The 21479-nt window shown below is 38.3% G+C and overlaps 1 protein-coding gene across 1 annotated transcript in view; it reads right to left on the reverse strand.

Moving 5' to 3' along the window:
• LOC109431388 (UNC93-like protein) overlaps positions 1–21147 on the reverse strand; it is a 75911-nt gene extending 54764 nt beyond the window's left edge. The window contains exon 1 of the mRNA XM_019707605.3: positions 20516–21147. The gene's annotated coding sequence lies outside the window, so the exon portion shown is untranslated. The remainder of the gene's footprint in view (positions 1–20515) is intronic.
• Positions 21148–21479: the final 332 nt, after the last annotated feature.

Below are 21479 nucleotides of genomic sequence, written 5' to 3' on the forward strand. Positions count from 1 at the left end.
AATCCCTGAGGAAATCCTTGAGAGATTATATGATGGAATCCCTGGGGAAATTCATATGAAAGCTTCTGAAAGAAATCCCTGATTTTATTTCTGCAGAAATACTTAACTGAATTCTTGAGGATATTCTTGAAGAAATCCCTGAGGGAGATTCTGAGGAAATTCTGAAGGAATCCTTGAAGAAATTTTCAACAGAATTTATGAGGGATTGCTTAAGCTAGCTCTGGGGAGCAGTTTTAGGGAACCCCTGACATAATCCCTGAGGGAAAAACTGAGCGAATTCCTGAGTAAATGCCTGAAGAAATCGCTGAAGAAGTTTTCAATAGAATTTGGGAATTCATGAAGAAATCTCCAGAGGAATGTCTAATGAAATCAATAAGTGATTTCTGAAAAAAAGACATAAAAATCACGAGAAACTTTTGAAAAAAATTTCGGGGGAATTTGTTAGGAAATTCATGAGGAAAATTCCCTAGAAATTCGAAAAAATGATTCAAACCGTCATGGATCTGACGGCAAATCAGTGCGCAATTTCTGAACTGTCTACAAGCGACGAGGTAATGATCGGCTGTGACGGATGTTCGGAATGGTTCCACATTAGTTGCGTGGACATCAAGGAGGACAATCTGCCAAAGAAATGGTACTGCGCTACAGGAGAAGCAGAAGAGGCAGTACATAGAGCTGAAGGCGGAAATGCAGCTGCAGAAAAAGAAAAGAGAGATGCAGCGTGCATTCGAGCAGTGGAAGATGCGCGCTGAGGAACAAGGGGGGCAAAGGACATGGCAAGCGGAGATACTCCAGAAGAAAAAGGAGCAGATTCAGCGGCTAAAAGTGAACCAGGAGTTGTTCGAGATGAAAATGGCGGCCATAGATGAGGATTCAACGGAACTTTCGGGTCAAAAACCGAATTCGGTGCCGAAAAAAGTGAAGGACGATTCCCGAGCGAGAACTTCCGGTAAAATCTATCTGAACCAGTTGAAGGTGAGCACGGAAGACGTGAGTTAAGCCAGAGTTCGCATTCATCCATGTAAGCGAGAGCAAGGAAAAGTGTTCCAAGAAAGACATCCACGAAAGTGGCAAGCATCAGCCAAAACAGGCTGGGCGACCGCAGATCATAGTGGCAAAGGCCCGGCTGGCCGCGAGGAAGGGGTTGACATACCAATCACTAAAATTCTCCGACAAACCAGCGTAATGGCTATTGTTCTACGTGACCAACAAAGCGTCCAAGGATGTCTGCGGCTACATGGACCACGAGAACTTGATGCGACTTCAGGAAGCACTGGAAGGCGATGCCCTCGAACTGGTGTCTGGGGAATTACTACTTCTCGAAAACTTCCCGCAGGTCATCGAAAAGCTGCTCCGGCACTTCGGCGGTCCGAAACAACTGTGAACACGGTGAAGCAACTCTGCGGCCATCTGGAGGCATATCTACGGCAACACCTTGCCAACCCGCTGCTGATGAAGTCGCTGGTCGCCAAGCTGTCGGATCGGGAAAAGCGTGAGTGGATCCAAGGAAAACAACGTTGCGGACGCTGACAAATTTCCTGATAGACATCGTGGTGGACGCCTGCAAAGCCAACTTTGACGTAGAGTTCAATCCGCCGCTGTCGTATGATGCAGTTTCCCAATCCTTAAAGAAGAGGTAGAATGAGTCGGTCGGCCGACAACGCAAGCGAAGAGAGGAAGCTGAAACCATGCAAGATGTATCAATCTAAGAATCATAGTTAGCGGTACTGCACGGATTTCAAGCAGTAACGGTACGCTGATAGCTTTAAGTGCAAGTTAAATCCACTGCAACATCAGTGACTGGAGCAAAGGAGCTTTCGTAACGCTGGTGGAGAAAAAGCTTGCCAACCATCTGGGCGCGGTTGGAGTACAGAAGCGATTGGCCATCCGGTGGACGGAAAACGCGTCGAGAGTGGAGAATTTCCGAAGCATGAGTCTTTGGGTGTCGAGAATAGGTGCTACAGTCGGCGGCAAGATGCTGTTGTACACAGTGCACGCGGTGGACAAGTTGTTGCTCCCGCATCAAAAGTTGGATTCGGAGGAGCTTGCAGCACAATACGAGTACATGCGAGGGATGCCCATCGAGTAGTACGACGGACAATCGCAGTTGCTGGTTGAGGCGAACAGTAACCGTTGAAGATTCCCCGAAGCAGTGCTGGGGAATTCTCTCAGCCAACTGCAGGAGGAATATAAAAGACACTGCTTTTAAGGGAACGACTGTTACTTTAACTGGAGACTTTTAGTGGCTACGCTGTCTTTATTCTTAAAACGGGTTTATCGTTTACCCAACGTTTCGGCACTTAGGGATGGTGCCTCTACCAGGGGGGAAATAATGTTCTCGTGTTGTCTCTAGTGTTTCGGCTAACTTTGACGGCACCATCCCTAAGTGCCGAAACGTTGGGTGAACAATAAACCCGTTTTAAGAATAAAGACTGCGTAGCCACTAAAAGTCTCCAGTAAAAGTAATATAAAAAGTAACTACTGAAGGAAACCCTGGAGCGATAACCTTGATGATATCTCTGGATGACTTTCTTTAGGAAAGTTATCCCAGAAAGAATCCCTGAATCAATCCAAAAAAGCTCCTTAGACACATTTTTTTTCGAAATCTGGTTTTCAAGGAGAATTTCAATCTAGTAAAAACCTGATAGAGTCCAAATCCCAGACGTCCTCCGATATCCTAACTAATTTTTTTTAATGAATTCATGGAACAATCGTTGAAGCAGTTCCCACATAAATCTCCAGAAGATTTTCTTACACATCAGGTTATCCTTAATTGAGGATGCTGGCGGATGCATATAACGGCTATTAGAACCAAATGACCTTATTCCAGTAATTAGCAGTTTTTTTTTTTCAAGATGATGATAATATATTGCTACTTTCTTAGAGAAATTTATTGATTTTCCTATTACCTATGCCAATCCATTCATGCACGAGCGGCTTTTCCGGTAATTTTCTTAATCATGCGTGCATTCCAAAGTGTCGTACATGACTATGTACAGCAATTCCTCCGCTGTGTGGTTTCTATCGTTTAACCGTCATACATGTTTTGTGTGAAGAATTAGCATAAGTTAAAATTCGCAAATTAAGAAATAAAAAGTCATACATATATGTCCGTTATTTGACTTATCGTCCCTTATTTGACAACCTTACAAAGCTATTCAAACATTCGTAAAATGTATGTGCTATGTCAATAATAACTCTTATAAAAAAAATCCACTTTTAAGAGTGACGTTACATTGATGCTTCCTATAGAGAATATGTCAATAACATCAAATATTTAGTAATTAAAATCAAATTTCTGAAGTTAATAGATACTATCAAGAAAAAGTTCAAAAAAAAATACCGCACAGCCTAAGACCGGACTGTATTTTAATGTCCAGCTGGTGTCCGAGTTTGGTGGCGAAGGTATGTACTTGCAGCCAACTTCAACCAAACCAGTTCAAGGAGCTCCGGCAGCTTCCCCCTAACCGCACACATTACATTACTGCAAACTCATTTGGCACCAACCAGCCGAGCCGCACTCCAGCAGCATACGTAAACCAAAGCCAACTTTTATCGCGTCCAATCATCTCATTTCTCATTTCATCTATTTTCGCAACCGAGAGCTTCCCTGGGCTATCCCCAAGAATAATCCAAATCAAACTAGATATTTCTAATAAAATCCACCCCAAGCTACCGTAAACGAGATACTCCGGAGATAACGAACGCCTATCGCGGAGTGCAATCAACTACCTACCCACAACGCAACGGGGGAGGGCGGCCGCGACCGCGACGGCGCTCAAGATGTTCATCACTCGCCGCAACTCTACCACCGCGATCAGTCAGTCTCAGCAAGCGAGGAGGGGAAAAAACTCCACTCACGGAGAAGGCGCGCGCAGATAGCATACGGAACGGATGATGATGATGATGGGATGGGAAGAGAGCCACCACCAAGCAACACGTGCTTTGTCATCGTTGCGCGCTGCGCTGTCACGGTTCGGACGGTGAGCTAATTTGAATGCTCGCTGACAGGTTTCAATTTGACATTTGCTGTTTTGCGAACAATATGTAAGGTGGGTAGTGATCGCATAACAACCAACAACGTATTGGATTGGCGATAGAAGATGGATCGGGGAAAAATGTTGACAAGATTTTTAATTATGTTCCGGCGTGCGTCCACCAGGAGGGCGGGATCACTTAGACAGCGATTCTACGAAATACCTACGTCAAACAACGCCTGTTATTTGGTGAAAGCTTAGTCCGAACCAAAAAGGTGTTGTTGCAATATCGTGCTATAGGATGAAATTAGATTGAATCAATGCAATGAATTGGTGACAGTCTGTTAGTCTGTAAAAAAAGGTGTCTTGTAGAGGTAGATGGATTTACTGGCGCCTACTGCGTTATGACGACTATCCAATCCATAAACATCTGTTGCGGTGAAAGAAACGGTTGAAAGTGAATGGTTTTGTTTATTGTTTTTACTATGTTGCTTCTTTTTTGATTCTACAGCCTTCGAACGTATATTTGACAATGTTTTTGCATGTGCGTAGTGGTTGGGGATCTAAGCTAGGGGCTGTCCATAAACCACGTGGTCATTTTTTGGGACTTTTCAACCCCCCCCGCGTGGTCATTAGTCCATACAATTTTTTTTATTTGTCCATACAAAATGGTCATTGGCCAAACCCCCCCCCCCCCCCCCCCCCACATGACCACGTGGTTTATGGACAGCCCCCTAGTGAGCCCATAAAAACCAAGCCATCCCGAGCAGAGGAGAATAGCAAATTTATAACAACAGAATCACATAGCCTGTTTTTATATCATAATTTGTTATTGTTAACTTATCAAAATATATCATTTTAATAACATGTTTTGTTGGGAAATCTTATTTTGTTATGTTCAATTTATTGAGATATATCCACAAGATAACTTTTCAATAGTATATTTTGTTGTAGAACAAGTTTAGTTATTATTCTACTATAGAGGATGTACAAATATGTGATGAACAATAACACAACAATAACAAGTTCACAAATTTCCTGTTATTAAGTTGTAATTGATCTAACAAAACATGTTATTGAATAAGTCTTCCAGGAACATTATTTTGTTATGATATTTGTTATTTTGCCGCTTATGACAGACAAGTTTATAACACAATATGTTATGCTAATAACATAAAAATTACTGATTCCATTATTCAGTTATTAAGCAAAAATAACATATTTTATTATGCTGTTGATATTTTCTTCTGCTCGGGATGGGCAAAAAAATGCTCTGTCGTCTCCGAAACCTTGTTGTATACAAACGCAACCTTAACAAGTCCTTGTCAGAATCCAATCGAAACATGACAAAGATCACTTGCAGTGTCCACTTTCACACAATTTGTCAGACCATTTAAAATTTTCGAGACAAAGCAGTATGAAAACCACAAATTGAGTACCACCTCGATCATTCGACAATAGTTGTTGTTTAATCACTATGGCGTAACGTTTCAAGTAAGCTGGTCACCCTACACTGTCTTACCCATGGGCCTTGTTCGAGTCTTTGACAGTTCAGTTACAAATTTTGAAAACGACGTATAATCAATGGTGTAACATTGTTTATACGTCGTTTTCAAAATGTGTTACTGAGTTCTTCTATGGAGACGACAGGTTCGTGTTAGCACCTGTTGTTCAACCTTTGTAAACAAATGCATACACGGACCTGTCACATGAAAAGGCCTATTACAGTTTTGCAATTCTATTATTGTTTTTGTTTGGATTTTTAGATTTGTTCGTTATTGACCACAAATCGAGAAAAAACACAGTAGAACAATAGGAACGCTTGTTTTTCCACAACTGAAGTTTATTCCGGATGTTGTTCAGGCATTTTGGATGTCGAATAGCACCAGCTCTGAATTATCGAAAGCAGGGGCTGAAACAGGTAGCTGCTTTTTGTAAGATCTAGTTTTGATTGTCACTCACTGGAATTATAGTGTGATGATCTTTCAACTGAACGCTATCTGCTGTTACCTTCCGTGCCTTGCCTCTCATTAACGGTGTCGGATGGATAAGTATCCCGGCGTGCACTAACACCACGTTGTTGATAACGGGATGTTGAGTGATTTATTTGTCACCGTTGTTGGTGGGTTTTTACCTAAGATAAAATTTTGTTTACGTTACACTATCCAAATTGAAGATATTTATACATCATCGTCCTTACAACTGTTTACGCTTCAATCATTTGTTTAGTCTAAGTATACCGTTATTGGGGCTCATAATTTTTGACTCATAGTTTATGGCTCTTCCAGCGGAAGCTTATCAGAAATGTCTAGGAATGTTTATGGTTCAAGAATTCTGAACAGTCTTCCACAGTGAGATACGTACAGTATGTAGCAGTGTTTACTGAAATACATGTTAATTGGTATAAAAGAAGCGGAAAGTGTACGACCTGTTTTCTAAACGCAAATAAGAAAAACACAATCTGCATGCAGCTAGAACCGCTCACAAATGTAGTGAAAGCCTCAACACCATAATTATTATAGGATAGGTTATTCAACCTGTTCAAAGAGCTCCTAAAAACTATTCGTCTTCAATACCGTATGATACCGATGGCTGCTACAGTACAAACTGTGGAGTGACTGAACCGACTGGATATCATCATCGAATGTGCGTAGACTCTTGAGACTGCGTTGCCGTACGAGCTGACTAGCTCGACGAAGTTCCTGTTGAGTAAAATGGGAGCAACGTTGAACGATGCAACCTAACAATTCGTCGATTATATGAAACGGAGTCTACGGCACGATTTATTCGACGTGGAGTGTATAAAGATGTTTGAGAAAAGAGCGAAACGTGGGCAGTCATGCTAAATAAATAAATTAAATAAATAAATACAGTAGACGTTCGCTCGGTGCAAACACTTGAATCGCAATGCTTTTTAACTGCAAGTCCACTAAGCACAACGATTTTGCAGTTATCGCACCGCTATCAGTCAAAATCAAATGTCAACAGCGATGCGATGCTTTCCGGGTGCACATGGACTACAATTCTGCAACAACAGACAGTTCTTTGACAGTTCCTGTCAGTTGTTGTGCAGCTATTGGTAAGTGAAACGTAAGCAAGCATGTTGCAGTTATCGAACGTTCACTGTGGCAAATTTCTAATCAGAGTCTTGCTCAGCATGTATTTGAAGTGAACATATGGTATTAGCGTGATTCAAAAAATCGTTTTTGCTCCACACTGCTTATTCGATTCGTAGCCAGATTCTATGCCTTCTTCCAAAATTTGAGCTCATTTGGTTGAAAATTGATACTGCACAAGCCCTTCAAAGTTTGTATGGGGAATATTATGGGAAAACGATTTTTTTTTTTCATTCAATCGACCGTAGCACTTCCCCAAGTGCCCTAGAGGTTTAGTTGAACCTTGGTACTCCTAGGCTACTCTATCAGTTTATTGCCAAAGGCGGGGAAACCATCCGGAAACCCTTCGGCATATAAACCAATATGCTTGAGGAACACTGAGGATGAATATGGTCTCTCGAGCAGCCAGTTCGGCTTCCGGAAGGGGAGGTCGACCGTAGACGCTGTCCTGTCAGTTACAAAGACCGCCAAGATAGCGAAATAAGTGGTTGTCTATCTCAATTTCATTTTGAAATATCGGTTGATATTGAAATTTCGCAACATTTCGTTGAACATCCCTGTAACCCTGTAACCCTGTAGCCCCTGGAACACTCCTGAAATCCACTGAAATATATCTGAAACGCTCATGAAAGCCCTGGAAACTTAAATCCTCTGAAATGCTTCTGAAACCCCTGCAACACCCCTGAAGCCTCTGGAAGATTTTTGTAACGCCACTGAACCCTTAGCAAACCCCTAGAGCATCCCGAAACCATCTAAAAATCACATGAACCCTTCTGAAATCCCATGAAATATCTCTGAAACACCCATTAAACTCCATAAAACTCCCTGGAGCGCCTATGAAAACTCTTGAACACCCTGATTCCATCTGGAATATCCCTGGAACCAGAACGTCCCAGAAACGCCCCTGAAATTGAAAAAATATCTGGTAGCCATGCCAACAGTTTAGATAATACCAGTGTTCAACAAATGGTGAATGGATGCATAATGAAAGTGACATGAAAGAAATAATAATTTAATAGAATCCCGATGGGAAGCTCGTTTTTAGCAATGCAAAAGTGTTAATTTCTTGATTTTGCTTTGGCTGACCAAACCAAGTGGAAATTACAATGTTGAAAATGCTTTGACATCCATGTGCATAACTGAAACATGTGCTTGATGCACAAATTGGGATTTGAATTATGGAAAGAAATCCTCATACTCCGGTGGGAATCGAACTCACGACTCCTAATTCGCTAGAAGCACGCTTCTATTCCTTCAAGCTGCGGAGTCACTTGACTATCTCCGTCGGCTGTGGGCGTAGAAGTGAACTCGATTCCACAGTCGCGCATGGTTTAGCTTCTTTTCATAATCCAAACCAATAATTGATTGGGAGACAGTGCCCGAAGCTCACGACAATTAAAAACATATAATTTCTTTTCTCACTTTGACATACATGTGCACAACATTGTACAAATGTGTTAGATGTTCATCTAAGATCATAGTGTATTATTGTACTTCTTTCACAATATACTAATTCATGCAATGGCAGGCAAAGAAAGTCCTTCATTCACTGGCGTAGCCACGGGGGGGGTTTTAGGGTTAAACCCCAACCCCCTCCCCCCCCAGAGCCAGAATTTGTGGAATAAATTTTCAGTATAAAGCGCTTTGCTACGAAAAAATTTTTCGGCTGCGCCGCTATGTTCAAGCTACGAATACAATTGCTCATTATTGTTTACAAAATTTAAGAGTCGAATCAAAAAAGGTATCATTGACCGTTGAAAACCCCTCCCAGAGACAATTTCTGGCTACGCCACTGCCTTCATTCAATAACTGTGGGAGTGCTCACAGTTGAAGATAAGGCAGGTCAAGTTCCAGTGGTAAGGTAGAGCCACAGAGAAGAAGAAGAAGATCTGATTACATTCTTTACAGCGCACTTAATACTTCCGACGTAATGTGAAGTCAGTGGAAGTCAATGAAGTTATTTCCGATACCAATTGAGTTCTAAATACACAATATTGTTCTCCGAATCAGCCAGATTTTGTTATTGTTTTGATTATTTTACATGTTGGAGTTAAAACCAATAATAGGGTCTGGGACCATTTGGGCAGGAGCACCTATTTTGGGCACTTGCTGCTATAACTCAATCAATTATGAACCGATTGACTTGATTTTTGAAACACGATCAGGAAGGCGCAGTATCTAGCTATGTTCCAAAATTCAACTCAATCGGATTGAAATTCACTTAGTTATAGCAGCAAGTGCCCAAAATAGGTGCTCCTGCCCAAATGGTCCCAGACCCTAGGTATAACAGCTCTAATAATTCAATGGCATAATTTGTGTATCACCACTTTTGCTGCCGTCCAATAACAATATATACGTCTGATTTCTTTATGTTCTTAGACTTCAAACGATCTCCCAGGTATCTTTGCTGCCAAGCAATTTGGCATATGAAGTGTATTTAAATTTGCAAATGTTTGCAAACATTGAGCTCGATTTTCGTAACGCCCACTGTCGATGGCCCGCAGCAGGTCATCGCGGGTGTTGCATGCCTCAACGCTTTCTAGTAGTTGGGTACCCCGATGATACTTCAAACGACTGCTTGCCTCTTGAAACTCAAACGTGCTGGCTGGGGTCTTTAAAGAGATATGACATCTTCTCAACTAGTGAACCATAGAGAAGCCTCTTCCCGAGCGAGGCTCGCACGCATCTCTCAATGCATAAAGGTCGATATTTTGCTGCTTTACACGCGAACCCATCACCATCGCGGGCTGCTGATAGAGCCCAAAACACGAACAAAGCAAAAACAGCGAATTATCTTGCAAACCCGTCGTCGTCTACCCGTCGTTCGCGCGAGGAGGTTTTAACCGTTAACGGTTTAACCGTGACATACGAACAACACCTATTCGTTTCTTTATTTATAGAGGAATACCCAGTTTAATCCAGTTATTGGATTTCTTATTTGAACGAAGCAATAAAACTCGGGGCAGCAGAAAGAGCCCCCCGAAAGACACAACAGCAGACAAGTTCCGACTCAGTTGCAATGAACAAGCAGTTGTGCGATTTTTTTTTTTTTTGCTACCTTCATTAACCGAAGGTCAAAAACAAGTAATGGAATTTTGGAAAACAATGCGGGACCAGCTAGCTGGGTTTCCTGGATTCACTTATCAGAAGAATGGTTTGGAAAAATTGAATGTTTGTAAGGCGTTAAGAAGAAACATCAGAGAATACAAATATGGCTGCCACAATGGCCGACTTCGACCCCTACTCACGTTTTCAAGAGCACCAATCTTAAAAACATTGTAAACAAATCCCGAGCAGAAGGGCATACCTTACAAATACCATGCAAAGAGCAACATGTGGTCTAATACCTTAAATTGATATTGCTGCGTTATTGTACGAAATGTTATGAGAGCATCACAATAACAGTAGAAGGTATTTTAGCAGAGTTTGGTATTGATGTAGTATTTGTTGATTTAGCAGTGAAAATAACCGAAGAACAAGATTTGCTATTACATCATGAAGTCATCAAACAAATGAAACAAGAAATATTATTAGTTTGTTATTCAATAACTTTGGAATAACAAATACAGCTCTTGTAATTTTAGGTATGCATTCATTATTCAAATAACAAGACTTGTTATTTTCTAAGTGTTATTTATACAATATTTTGGTATTCATTTTTGTTATTTTGCCTCTTATGTCCATCTAATGAAGGGCATATCAAGGTATGGTAGTGAGCCAGTTCGCGAGAGCCGCAACCCCTTCTTGTATCGATGTGCTCCGATTGAGCTGAAATTTTCAGGGTATGGTTTTCCATATAAAAGATGATATCTGGCCGATTTTAAGATTTTTCCGTTAGGGGGAAATGGGGTAAAATAGCCCTCAAAGATTTCATGTCTAAAAATAGGTAAAATCCCTAAGATCGCAATAACTTCCGCAAAAGTTAACGGATTCAGCTGAAATTTTGCATGGACACTCTACTCCTATGGCACTTCCATTTAAGCCAAGCGTTGGATATTCTTTGAAATTTAATTTGAAGAAATAGGTTATTTTCATATTTTTTTGACGATTTTCAGGGCGCCTGTTTTCGTACCAACAGAACTAGGATAAAAAACTGAGTACTACGTTTTGAAGGATTACCCAAGAGCTTTCATTTGATATGTGACCCAGACGCCAACTTAAAAACTTTCGAAAAAAATTTTTTTTTCTCGGGGTATGCATTTTACCCCATATTTTTAGTGTCTAAAGATGTGTTGTCGCAAATTATGACAACGTTATTTAACTTTCAAGGGTTTTTCTTCAATATTAATTCAACAGAAAAATGATGACCAAGAAATGCAATTATTAGATTTTTTCATTTGGGGAAAGTAGGGTAAAACAGACTAACTCAACATCCTTTCGAAATAACGTTGCTACGATGTTCTCTGATCGGACTCGAATTTTCAGAGTTCTTTATTCTACTCAAGAATAGATTCTTTATCACATATTATTTTTTATTCTAGAGAGGATAACGGGGTAAAACAATTTTCAGAAAAAAAATGTTGAAAATAATCAAAATTTCAAAACCTACAAATGCTTTGGTAAAACTTGGCGAAATTTCATGAAATTAGAAATAAATTCTTAATTTTTATTGCTTATTCAAATGAGCAAGTCTGACAACATTTTGACGTCGAGAAATGTCACAGATTAGCACGTTGTGTGTGATTTACCGGATTCTTTCTCGATTTTTCTTTTGACATGCATCTCCGGTTCAATTTTCTCTCTTTTTTCTCGTGAAAGTTGCAGCAGTGCACAATGGTCCACGAAAAAGATTTACGAGGAAAGATGCATTCAGCGCCTTCAAATGATTATTTGGAAAAATATGGTCTTCTACAAAGTTGTTCCCAAAAATCAGGCCCTCTTTTCAATGTACATAAAAATTAGGGTGGTCCATATTTTCAAAGAAATTGGGAACCAAACTTTTTTTATTTGCAAGAATAACTGTATACATTCTTCGGGAAAGTTGTAGATCTATCAACTTTGAGCAAATTTCCTGAAGACACTTTTAATGTAGCTTTAAAATTGACCGATCTAGAGATATTTTTCTGAATAAGCTTAGGGTGGTTCAAGAAAAACCGGTTTTCTGGCGTTAGCTTTTTCAGTTTCGATTTTTCATCAAAGTCGCCCAAGAATTACTTGTAGAGCATTTGAAGACGCGTCGTTTCATGCGCTGAAATGGTCTTTATCTCTTTTGGTTCAATAGTTACAGGTGTTTATCCATAAAAAATCATATTTTTTTTTGAAAAGGTTATATGATCGATTGGTGTGTGAAAAATACTTGAAAAGTGCCTATTTTTTCTAGAAAATCATCAATATATTTTGAACGGAATGACGAATCAACATTCCCAGCGCGTGCGTTATTTTTGTGTTCTAAAAATGGTTCTTAGACAACTTTTACGTGAAATTTGAAACAAAAAAGATAAAGGGGGACGCTAGAACAAATAGTTTTATTGCTTTATCTTTTTTGTTTAAAATTTCTCGTCTAAGTCGCGTAAGAACCACTTTTACAGCTTCCAAAAAAGGGCATTTTCGTTCGCTGAGAATGTTGCTACCGTTTACCCCCGTTGGTTTGAACGACACCTCATTTAAACCAACGGGGTTCATTTTTAGTTTGAACTTCTAGCAACCCTGTCGGCGACGGAAAAACACACGGCTGGCAGTTCCGTTTCACCCCGTTCCATTAGTAGAATGACATTTGAACCATTTTTAATTTGAACGATGTGCAGATTAGAGGGGGTCAAATTAAAAAGTGTTCAGATTAGATGAGGTCAAACCAACGGGGGTAGACGGTATGTCATTTCGTTCAAAAGCTATTGATGATTATCTAGAAAAAAAAGGTGCTTTTCAAGTATTTTTCACTTGAGTTACAAAAAAACACCCCTCTAATTTTTTGATATGTTTTATAACAACGTTTCTTCTTTTGAATGCGGCAAAAGATAATTTTTATGATTGCCCCAACCCGTCATAACACCTTTTCAAAAAACTATGATCTACAAGTGTTTCTTGGGTGACTTTGATGAAAAATCGAAACTGAAACAGTTAACGCCAGAACACTGATTTTTCTTGAACCACCCTAAGATTATTCAGAAAAATATCTCTAGATCGGTCAATTTTAAAGCTACATTAAAAGTGTCTTCAGGAAATTTGCTCAAAGTTGACAGATCTACAACTTTCCCGAAGAATGTATACAGTTATTCTTGCAAATAAAAAAAGTTTGGTTCCCAATTTCTTTGAAAATATGGACCACCCTAATTTTTATGTACATTGAAAAGAGGGCCTGATTTTTGGGAACAACTTTGTAGAAGATCATATGTTTCCAAATAATCATTTGAAGGCGCTGAATGCATCTTTCCTCGTAAATCTTTTTCGTGGACCATTGTGCACTGCTGCAACTTTCACGAGAAAAAAGAGAGAAAATTGAACCGGAGATGCATGTCAAAAGAAAAATCGAGAAAGAATCCGGTAAATCACACACAACGTGCTAATCTGTGACATTTCTCGACGTCAAAATGTTGTCAGACTTGCTCATTTGAATAAGCAATAAAAATTAAGAATTTATTTCTAATTTCATGAAATTTCGCCAAGTTTTACCAAAGCATTTGTAGGTTTTGAAATTTTGATTATTTTCAACATTTTTTTTTTGAGAATTGTTTTACCCCGTTATCCTCTCAAGAATAAAAAAATAATATGTGATAAAGCATCTATTCTTGAGTAGAATAAAGAACTCTGAAAATTCGAGTCCGATCAGAGAACATCGTAGCAACGTTATTTCGAAAGGATGTTGAGTTAGTCCGTTTTACCCTACTTTCCCCAAATGAAAAAATCTAATACGTAATTGCATTTCTTGGTCATCATTATTCTGTTGAATTAATATTGAAGAAAAACCCTTGAAAGTTAAATAACGTTGTCATAATTTGCGACAATACTTCTTTAGACACTAAAAATATGGGGTAAAATGCATACCCCGAGAAAAAAAAAATTTTTTTTCGAAAGTTTTTAAGTTGGCGTCTCTGGGTCACATATCAAATGAAAGCTCTTGGGTAATCCTTCAAAACGTAGTACTCAGTTTTTCATCCTAGTTCTGTTGGTACGAAAACAGGCGCCCTGAAAATCGTCAAAAAAAATTATGAAAATAACCTATTTCTTCAAATTAAATATCAAAGAATATCCAACGCTTGGCTTAAATGGAAGTGCCATAGGAGTAGAGTGTCCATGCAAAATTTCAGCTGAATCCGTTAACTTTTGCGGAAGTTATTGCGATTTTAGTGATTTTACCTATTTTTAGACATGAAAACTTTGAGGGCTATTTTACCCCACTTACCCCTAACGGAAAAATCTGAAAATCGGCCAGATATCATCTTTTATATGGAAAACCATACCCTGAAAATTTCATCTCAATCGGAGCACATCGATTCCACTTCCTTTGGAAAGGGGGTCGCGGTTCTCGCGAACTGGCTCTTAAGGTAAATACCTTGATATGTTATTCACTTGTTATTTTCTTCTGCTCGGGATGCGCTCGATTTGGAAAAGCTGCCTCTTTTTGCAAGTGAGCAAAGCCAGGATAAACAAGTAGGACTTGGTCCGATGCTTCGTTCATCAGATTAGTGCGTCTAAAGTTTGTATACAAAATTCCAATGGGATTTCTTGATGTTTCACCTTAAATGCTTTATAATAGCAGCTTTAATGCAGCCTATCAGATGCAACCATTTGGGCACTTTTCCCCATATCCAAGACAGTTTCATACCAATTGATTTGATTTTTTGTATAGGGCTAGATATTGTACGTTTCATCAGATCTGCTACCGAGAAATTATGTTAAAGAATCATGTAATTGCCTCTTTCTCAGCTTAGTATTTTATGAGCTGTTTCACAGTTATTAACTGAGAGCTTCCTCTGTCATTTACATTTCTTTCTACATTGATGTTCTTGTACGAATCACATGAAGATTTCGTTGAACTAATGTGGAGAAACGATCATTTATGTATTCGGAGAATGGTAGAAAAATAACTTCTTATTGGAATATTTTCACAGAACTTCTGCAAGATCTCATGCAAAGCAATTGACACAGAGTATTTAACTATTCTCTAGAAGTTCATTCAAAAATTCCTCCTGAAAAGTGTTTCACAATGAAGTATGTATGTAAAAAAATCTCCCGACTCCCTGGGCAAAGAGTATTATTGTACTTGCCTCACAATATACAAATTCATGCAATGGCAGGCAAAGAAAGCCCTTCAATTAATAACTGTGGAAATGCTCAAAGAACACTAAGTTGGAACGAGGCAGGCCAAGTCCCAGTGTGGACGTTAAGCCAAAAAGAAGAAGCACATAAAGGAAATGCTGGAATTAGTACATATTTACATGCTTATAATGTAATTTTACATTAAATCACATTCATGTAAAATAACATTATGGGCATGCAAATTTCCGCCACACATCGCTTAATTCACTTGTGGTTTCTAACCGGTTAAGCGAATATTAGCGGAAATTTTCACGATGATAATGTCTTTTACATGATATCTGATGTAAATGTGTACTAGCTCTAGCATTCCCCTTATACGCATGGTTTTTCGCTGAATTTTACATGGCTATTTTTTTCCACACCCTTTCCAGAAATACTATTGAAACATGCCCAAAATAAAATGCAAAAATTATTGCAAAAACTGTTGCATTTTACAATCACTGAAAATTTCTTCAAAAATGTCTTGAAGCTTTTAAAAACAAAATTTACTTCAGATTCCACCAGGAATAACGACAAAAATTCATTGATTTTGATTCATCGATTCATGGAGTTTTCATGGATTTAGCTAAAAAATAATGTTTATAAAAAAAATCCATAAATAATTGATTTCACTATATTTGTCGAAGCATTTCCTCATTTCTTATTTTTTTTTTTAATTTTGAATCCATCCTTCTTTAGTATTATTTTTTATCCTTCTTTAGTAAACATTTAATACAAAAAAAAACAACCGCAACTTCCGCAATCGTCTGGCAAACTCACAAAAAATGTGAGCTCTTCGTTCGAAAGGGAAGTGAAGCGAATTAGCCTAGGGCTTTGAATTTTGCAAATACAGTAAAGAAATACCTTATACCGTAAAGAGTCTCGCAAAGAGGCCCTCAAGGAGGCCCTTAACTTATTATTTTTTAAGCTTTATTGTTATTATAATTATTTGTTTTAGAAAGAGAATACAATAAAAAGGATAAAAATAAAAATAATAAAAATTCATGCACGTTTAAAAGAACAAAGTTTTCTCATTCATATCAAATCCGGAAAAATTCAAAAACTATCAGAAAGTTCAAAACCATGTGAGAATATTTGGATGAGGAAACTGATTTTTTTTAACAAAGTACACCAAACTCAATTCCGTGTTATTAGAAAAAGAACAGCCGCTAGCAAAAGCGCAGTTTCCTGATAAGTTCATATTTTATATTTCTAAGAATCAAACACGTTATTTCATGCAATTGAAACTCCTACATTGAAAATTTTAGAAACAGCACGATTCAAAATCTTTCATTGATGAAAATGTTCCTGAACATTTAAAATTGAGTGAGAATAATGATAACAGGCTTTCTGCTGACTGCAAGATTTATAAAAAAATATCGCGGAGCTTTTTTATTTTTTTTTTTTTGTGAATTTCTGAACAACTAACTGAAAACAAAACAGAATAGAATACAGTTAACACACATTATTGATTACAGCAATTAAACAATAGATTTTTGAAAAATAATGGCTTTGTTATTATTTCTTTTTTTTTCCTTTTTAAATAGTTTTCAGTTCAAAAGATTTTCGCTTTTACCAACATAATCAATACTTAGAACTATTATTCTTATTTATTTTGTTGGCCTAATTAAAAATGTCACAGTTTTAAACTTTATTTTTGACATAACTTCAGCTTTTTAAGAATTACTTAGACACGGACACGTTCAATGATTCCAGTGAGCTAATCACTCTTTAAAGGAAGCACGACATTAGACAACGGACTAGCATGCAACGCCCAGTGGCACAGCCAAAAACTTTTCCTGACAGTTGCGGCGGGAATCGAACCCGCGCTTCTCAGCACGATACGACTAAATTCTTGGTGACACTAGCCGCACGACCACGAAGCCACGCTTCCTGAACTTTCAGACTTTTTCCAGCAATCCTGTAGTTATTCAACCATCTAATTGCCTACACTTTCCAGAACTTTTTGGTTGAGACGAGTTTTTGAAGATTTTTTTTTTAAATTTATTGCCTGCGTTTTTGACATTCAAAGTGCAATTTCCCATTCAAAATGATTGTAAAATTGATTTTCAGAAAATTTCAGCTCAAAGTTTATGAAAAATCGATTTTCAAAAAGTTTAAATTTCTCCGGTTTATTTGCCTAATACACCAATAAGACAAAATGAACCCTTATCGGACATTTAATTCGCGATTTATAAGAGTTTCCTCGTATGACACTGCATGTTTATAAACCGGGGATAGACAAAATGATCTGGACATGTAATACACTGAACACCTAGATTATGTTGAAGAATCAAAAAATTGATTGAGATACTAATAAAGATTATCAAATAAAAATCTGGACAGGCAATGTTTTCACTTATAGTCTTCACAATACATCACTTTAGGGACAGCTCGCTGACGTAGTATACGATTTGGGACAAAAATAGACCTAATGAAAAACACAATGAAGGTTAATAATGTTCATTTAGTTTAAACTTTTCGTAAAGTGCATTGAAAATTCTCAAATTTGTTTTGGCTGTAGATCAACAAGCTATCTAATGATGGTCCAAATTAGGCCAAGATTGGGTCATTCTACGTGAAATTGGAGCGATTCTGATAAAGGACAAACATCCCAAGAAACAATTTGATTTTATTGAAGTTTTTTAGCGATTCAAAAACCCTAACCATAAAACCATTGGTGCCGACTTGAAAGTCCTCTCGAGCTCTTATATGTCTTCTATGGCTCACGTTCTGGCTAGTTGGTCCAATCTTATTATGATCTACAGGGCTTCGAATCCAGTAATAATTTTTCAGTAATTACATAAATTATCCCGGCTAGGCGACATATTTTTCGGATAAAACTCTGTGTTCCTGATGATTTCTCCAATAGGGCTTACCCTCCTGAGGTGGTCATAACTGAGCTCATGATAGAACTAATGGTTTTATCACAACATTTCTTGGTCTTTGTTACGGCAAACGAAATCTTTTGTTGGTTTTAAGCATTGCCTTACAGTTTTGTATATATGTTTACGAAAAAAATCTCACCGACAACAACCACAAATGCAAGTTTTATTGAAATGGTATATAATAAGTGATAAACCAATTCAAGACTACTTGCAAGTCTTTAACTGAAGATGTTATATTATAGTTTTATGGAATGCCAAAGGTGCAAAATAAAAGACTACCACATTAAACTAATATAGAGCAACAAGCTTTTTCACATGCTCGTATAAAACCGGGATAAAACATGAATAAACCTTCAAGGCATGCTGATTGTTACTTGAGGTATTATAGCCATTTTTAAACTGTTATATCTGCTGATTCAATGAACCGAATAACGTGAAATTTTGAACATTCATCACTACAGTAAGGAACTTTGATACATGTTTGTTTCACCTTGTTTTGTTACAATCGTTCAGAACGTATTTACATTCAAGTCAATTAGAGGCAATTTAAGTAGAGTTCACTAGTTCACTACTATCTTAACAAAAAGTTTTAATTTTTTGCAACATTTTTTAATACATCTGAAAAAAGACGCTATATTTTTTTCCATGTTAACAATTTTAAATTGGGCCAAACGCTTTTTAAAGCTCATTATATTAGTGATAAACTTTTGAAATTTCATATCATAATCATTATCATTATCATTATCATATCATATCAAAGTCTGGAATATACAGTTCAGAAGTGGCTACCAGGTAATTGTGACTTTTACCAGAATCCCTTCAACTTCATGTAGAATAGTCCAACATTTCCAAAATTTGAATCATCCATTTTTTCCACGTTCACGTTTTCAAACTCAGGGCATGATTATACACCAAAAATGCTGTAAACTAGTGTAATTCACCATTTAAAAAATAAAAATGTTTCGCTGAAGAGTTTTTCAAAGTTTTTTTTTATTTTATTTTATTTATACCTTGCAAAAACAACCCTTGAAGAAACAGCGTAGAAAAGATCTTGTATAAAATGTACGATTAATCTATTTATAGGACACGCGAATATGGTAAAAATATTATTTATTATCTTTATTACTGTTTTGATAAAATATTAGGATTGATATGCCAAAAAAATGTGTATGAATTTCGAGAGCAAGTCATAGAAAAAATATATTATATTATATATACTAAATAGAAAAAATATATTATATTATATATACTAATAAATATGTACATTTTTTCTAGAACAAGGTAAAATAATTAACCCAAGATTAATTCTAGACGCAGTAAATAGTAAATCCTGAAAGCTTGCTAATGTACAATAGCATCATTCGGTCCCCTCCTTGCCCTCTCTGAGGCAGGTGGGTTTGGCGGAGGCCAGCCTCGCCATTTTTATCTCTTTTTCGACTTAATCGCTAGGGTTCGTCGCTTAATTTCAAGACACAATGTTTAACTGCTCATACCGAAACCACTCACTGTCATTTCTCAGTCGAATCGAATCCATTCTTTAAACCGGATAAATCTTGTTTTGTAAATCGGGTTCATTTTGATCAACTGAAACAGAAAAACATGTGAAGAAAACATCCGCATAAACGTTTTTCATATTGGAGACTCCAACACTGAAGATATGTACATGCAAACGGCGAACCCAAAGCGGTGAAAGCCGATGTCTTGAAACTTCTTCCTTTTGGAAATTTGGTTCAGATCTCTCGAAGATTGGGTTTAAGTTTGATTGTTTGATTCTGCTTCAGTGTTGTGGAAATGTGTTACCAATAGCTGAAGCATTGATTTAAAATTTACAATTTATTATTAAAAAAAAACAAAAGTTAAATAATCTAAAACAGCACAGATTCTTCTACCCACATTTTTTACACAATCACTTGAACTTTAATACTATTTAAAAACTACTAGCACACACTAATATTGTTGATAAATAACTCCATGCATCTTTGAGAGAATACAGTTTGCTAAATAAGAAATGCAAAATCTAGCTAACTTTCTAGAGCTTGAAAAAAATCATATGAGTAACTTTCAACATGAGCTTAACAATCAGATTAAAGATAATCAATAAACTGTAACGCATTCTTCAGAAACACACTTATAAATGTCGAAGTACATGAAGTACTTCAAAGAACACTCCAGTCTGCACTTAAAGAACACTTGAACCCTCCGAACAGATCACCACCATGCTGCACTTAAACCCACCCCATCAGCAAAACCCCCCGAAAAAAAGAAATAAAGAACAGCTGAATCCCTTTTTCACACTCACCAACTGCGGCAGCACGCGAATATTCTCAGCACCTTTCACACGCCCGACGATCCGCGATGATCGAGGAGAGAAACCGAGCAGGACCACGACACGAGAACGAACGTCGATTATCTGAGCAGATTTGAACCCGCGGCGCGCCAATTTTCCTCCAAGCTTTCGATCACACGTTGGTTCACTGTGGCTGGCTGGCTGGCTGCTGCAAAGTAATAGCACCGACTGGTTCACATCTACCTTCCGTAGGAGTAGTACTGCGCGCGCGAACCCAACACCGGAAACGGCACAACACTACACTGCACTGTAGACTGTAGTATAGAGAATAGAATGGGTACACCTAGTAGACCCGGGCGACGACCAGCAAGCACTACTGACACTGACTGTTTTCACGTTCTCAGCGCAACCCGCAAGAGGCGAATCTTCATTCTCCGACTAACGACAAATGACTGAAATCTCTGATAGCGCTGTCTTCCGCAGGTAAGCTTTTTTTTCGCACAGATTCCCGCGCCCGCACATCACTTTATCAGAGCGGGTGCCCATCTTCCCGTGTATGTACGAAAAAAAAGAGACAAATGTGTATGAAAATATAATTATTCATCACTGCATGTCACATATTTTATTATGTCACTACACGATCGCGCGTCGTACGTATGCATACCACCTAGGCACGGAGCCCCTGGGTTTGTGATCACTTCGAAGTCCGTTGTGGTGCACGGTCACTGCTGGGTTGGGTGTACCTGTTGATATGAAGGAGGCGTACGACGGAGTGTGATCCGTTCGTTGCGTTGTTGGATTGGAGCGGTGGCGGTGCAGCAGCAGCACACTAACACAGCTCACGAAGGATTCGATCGATGGCGCTTTGGTCGTGCGGAGCTTCGTGCAGCAGTGAACGGGCAGGCGAGTGCGCTACTGACAGCCTTGGCTCGCCGCACCACGTTGTTTGTGCACATCCTGACCGATGAGTTGGGGG

This window comes from Aedes albopictus, chromosome 1 (genome assembly GCF_035046485.1).
Source record: "Aedes albopictus strain Foshan chromosome 1, AalbF5, whole genome shotgun sequence".
Taxonomy (NCBI): domain Eukaryota; kingdom Metazoa; phylum Arthropoda; class Insecta; order Diptera; family Culicidae; genus Aedes; species Aedes albopictus.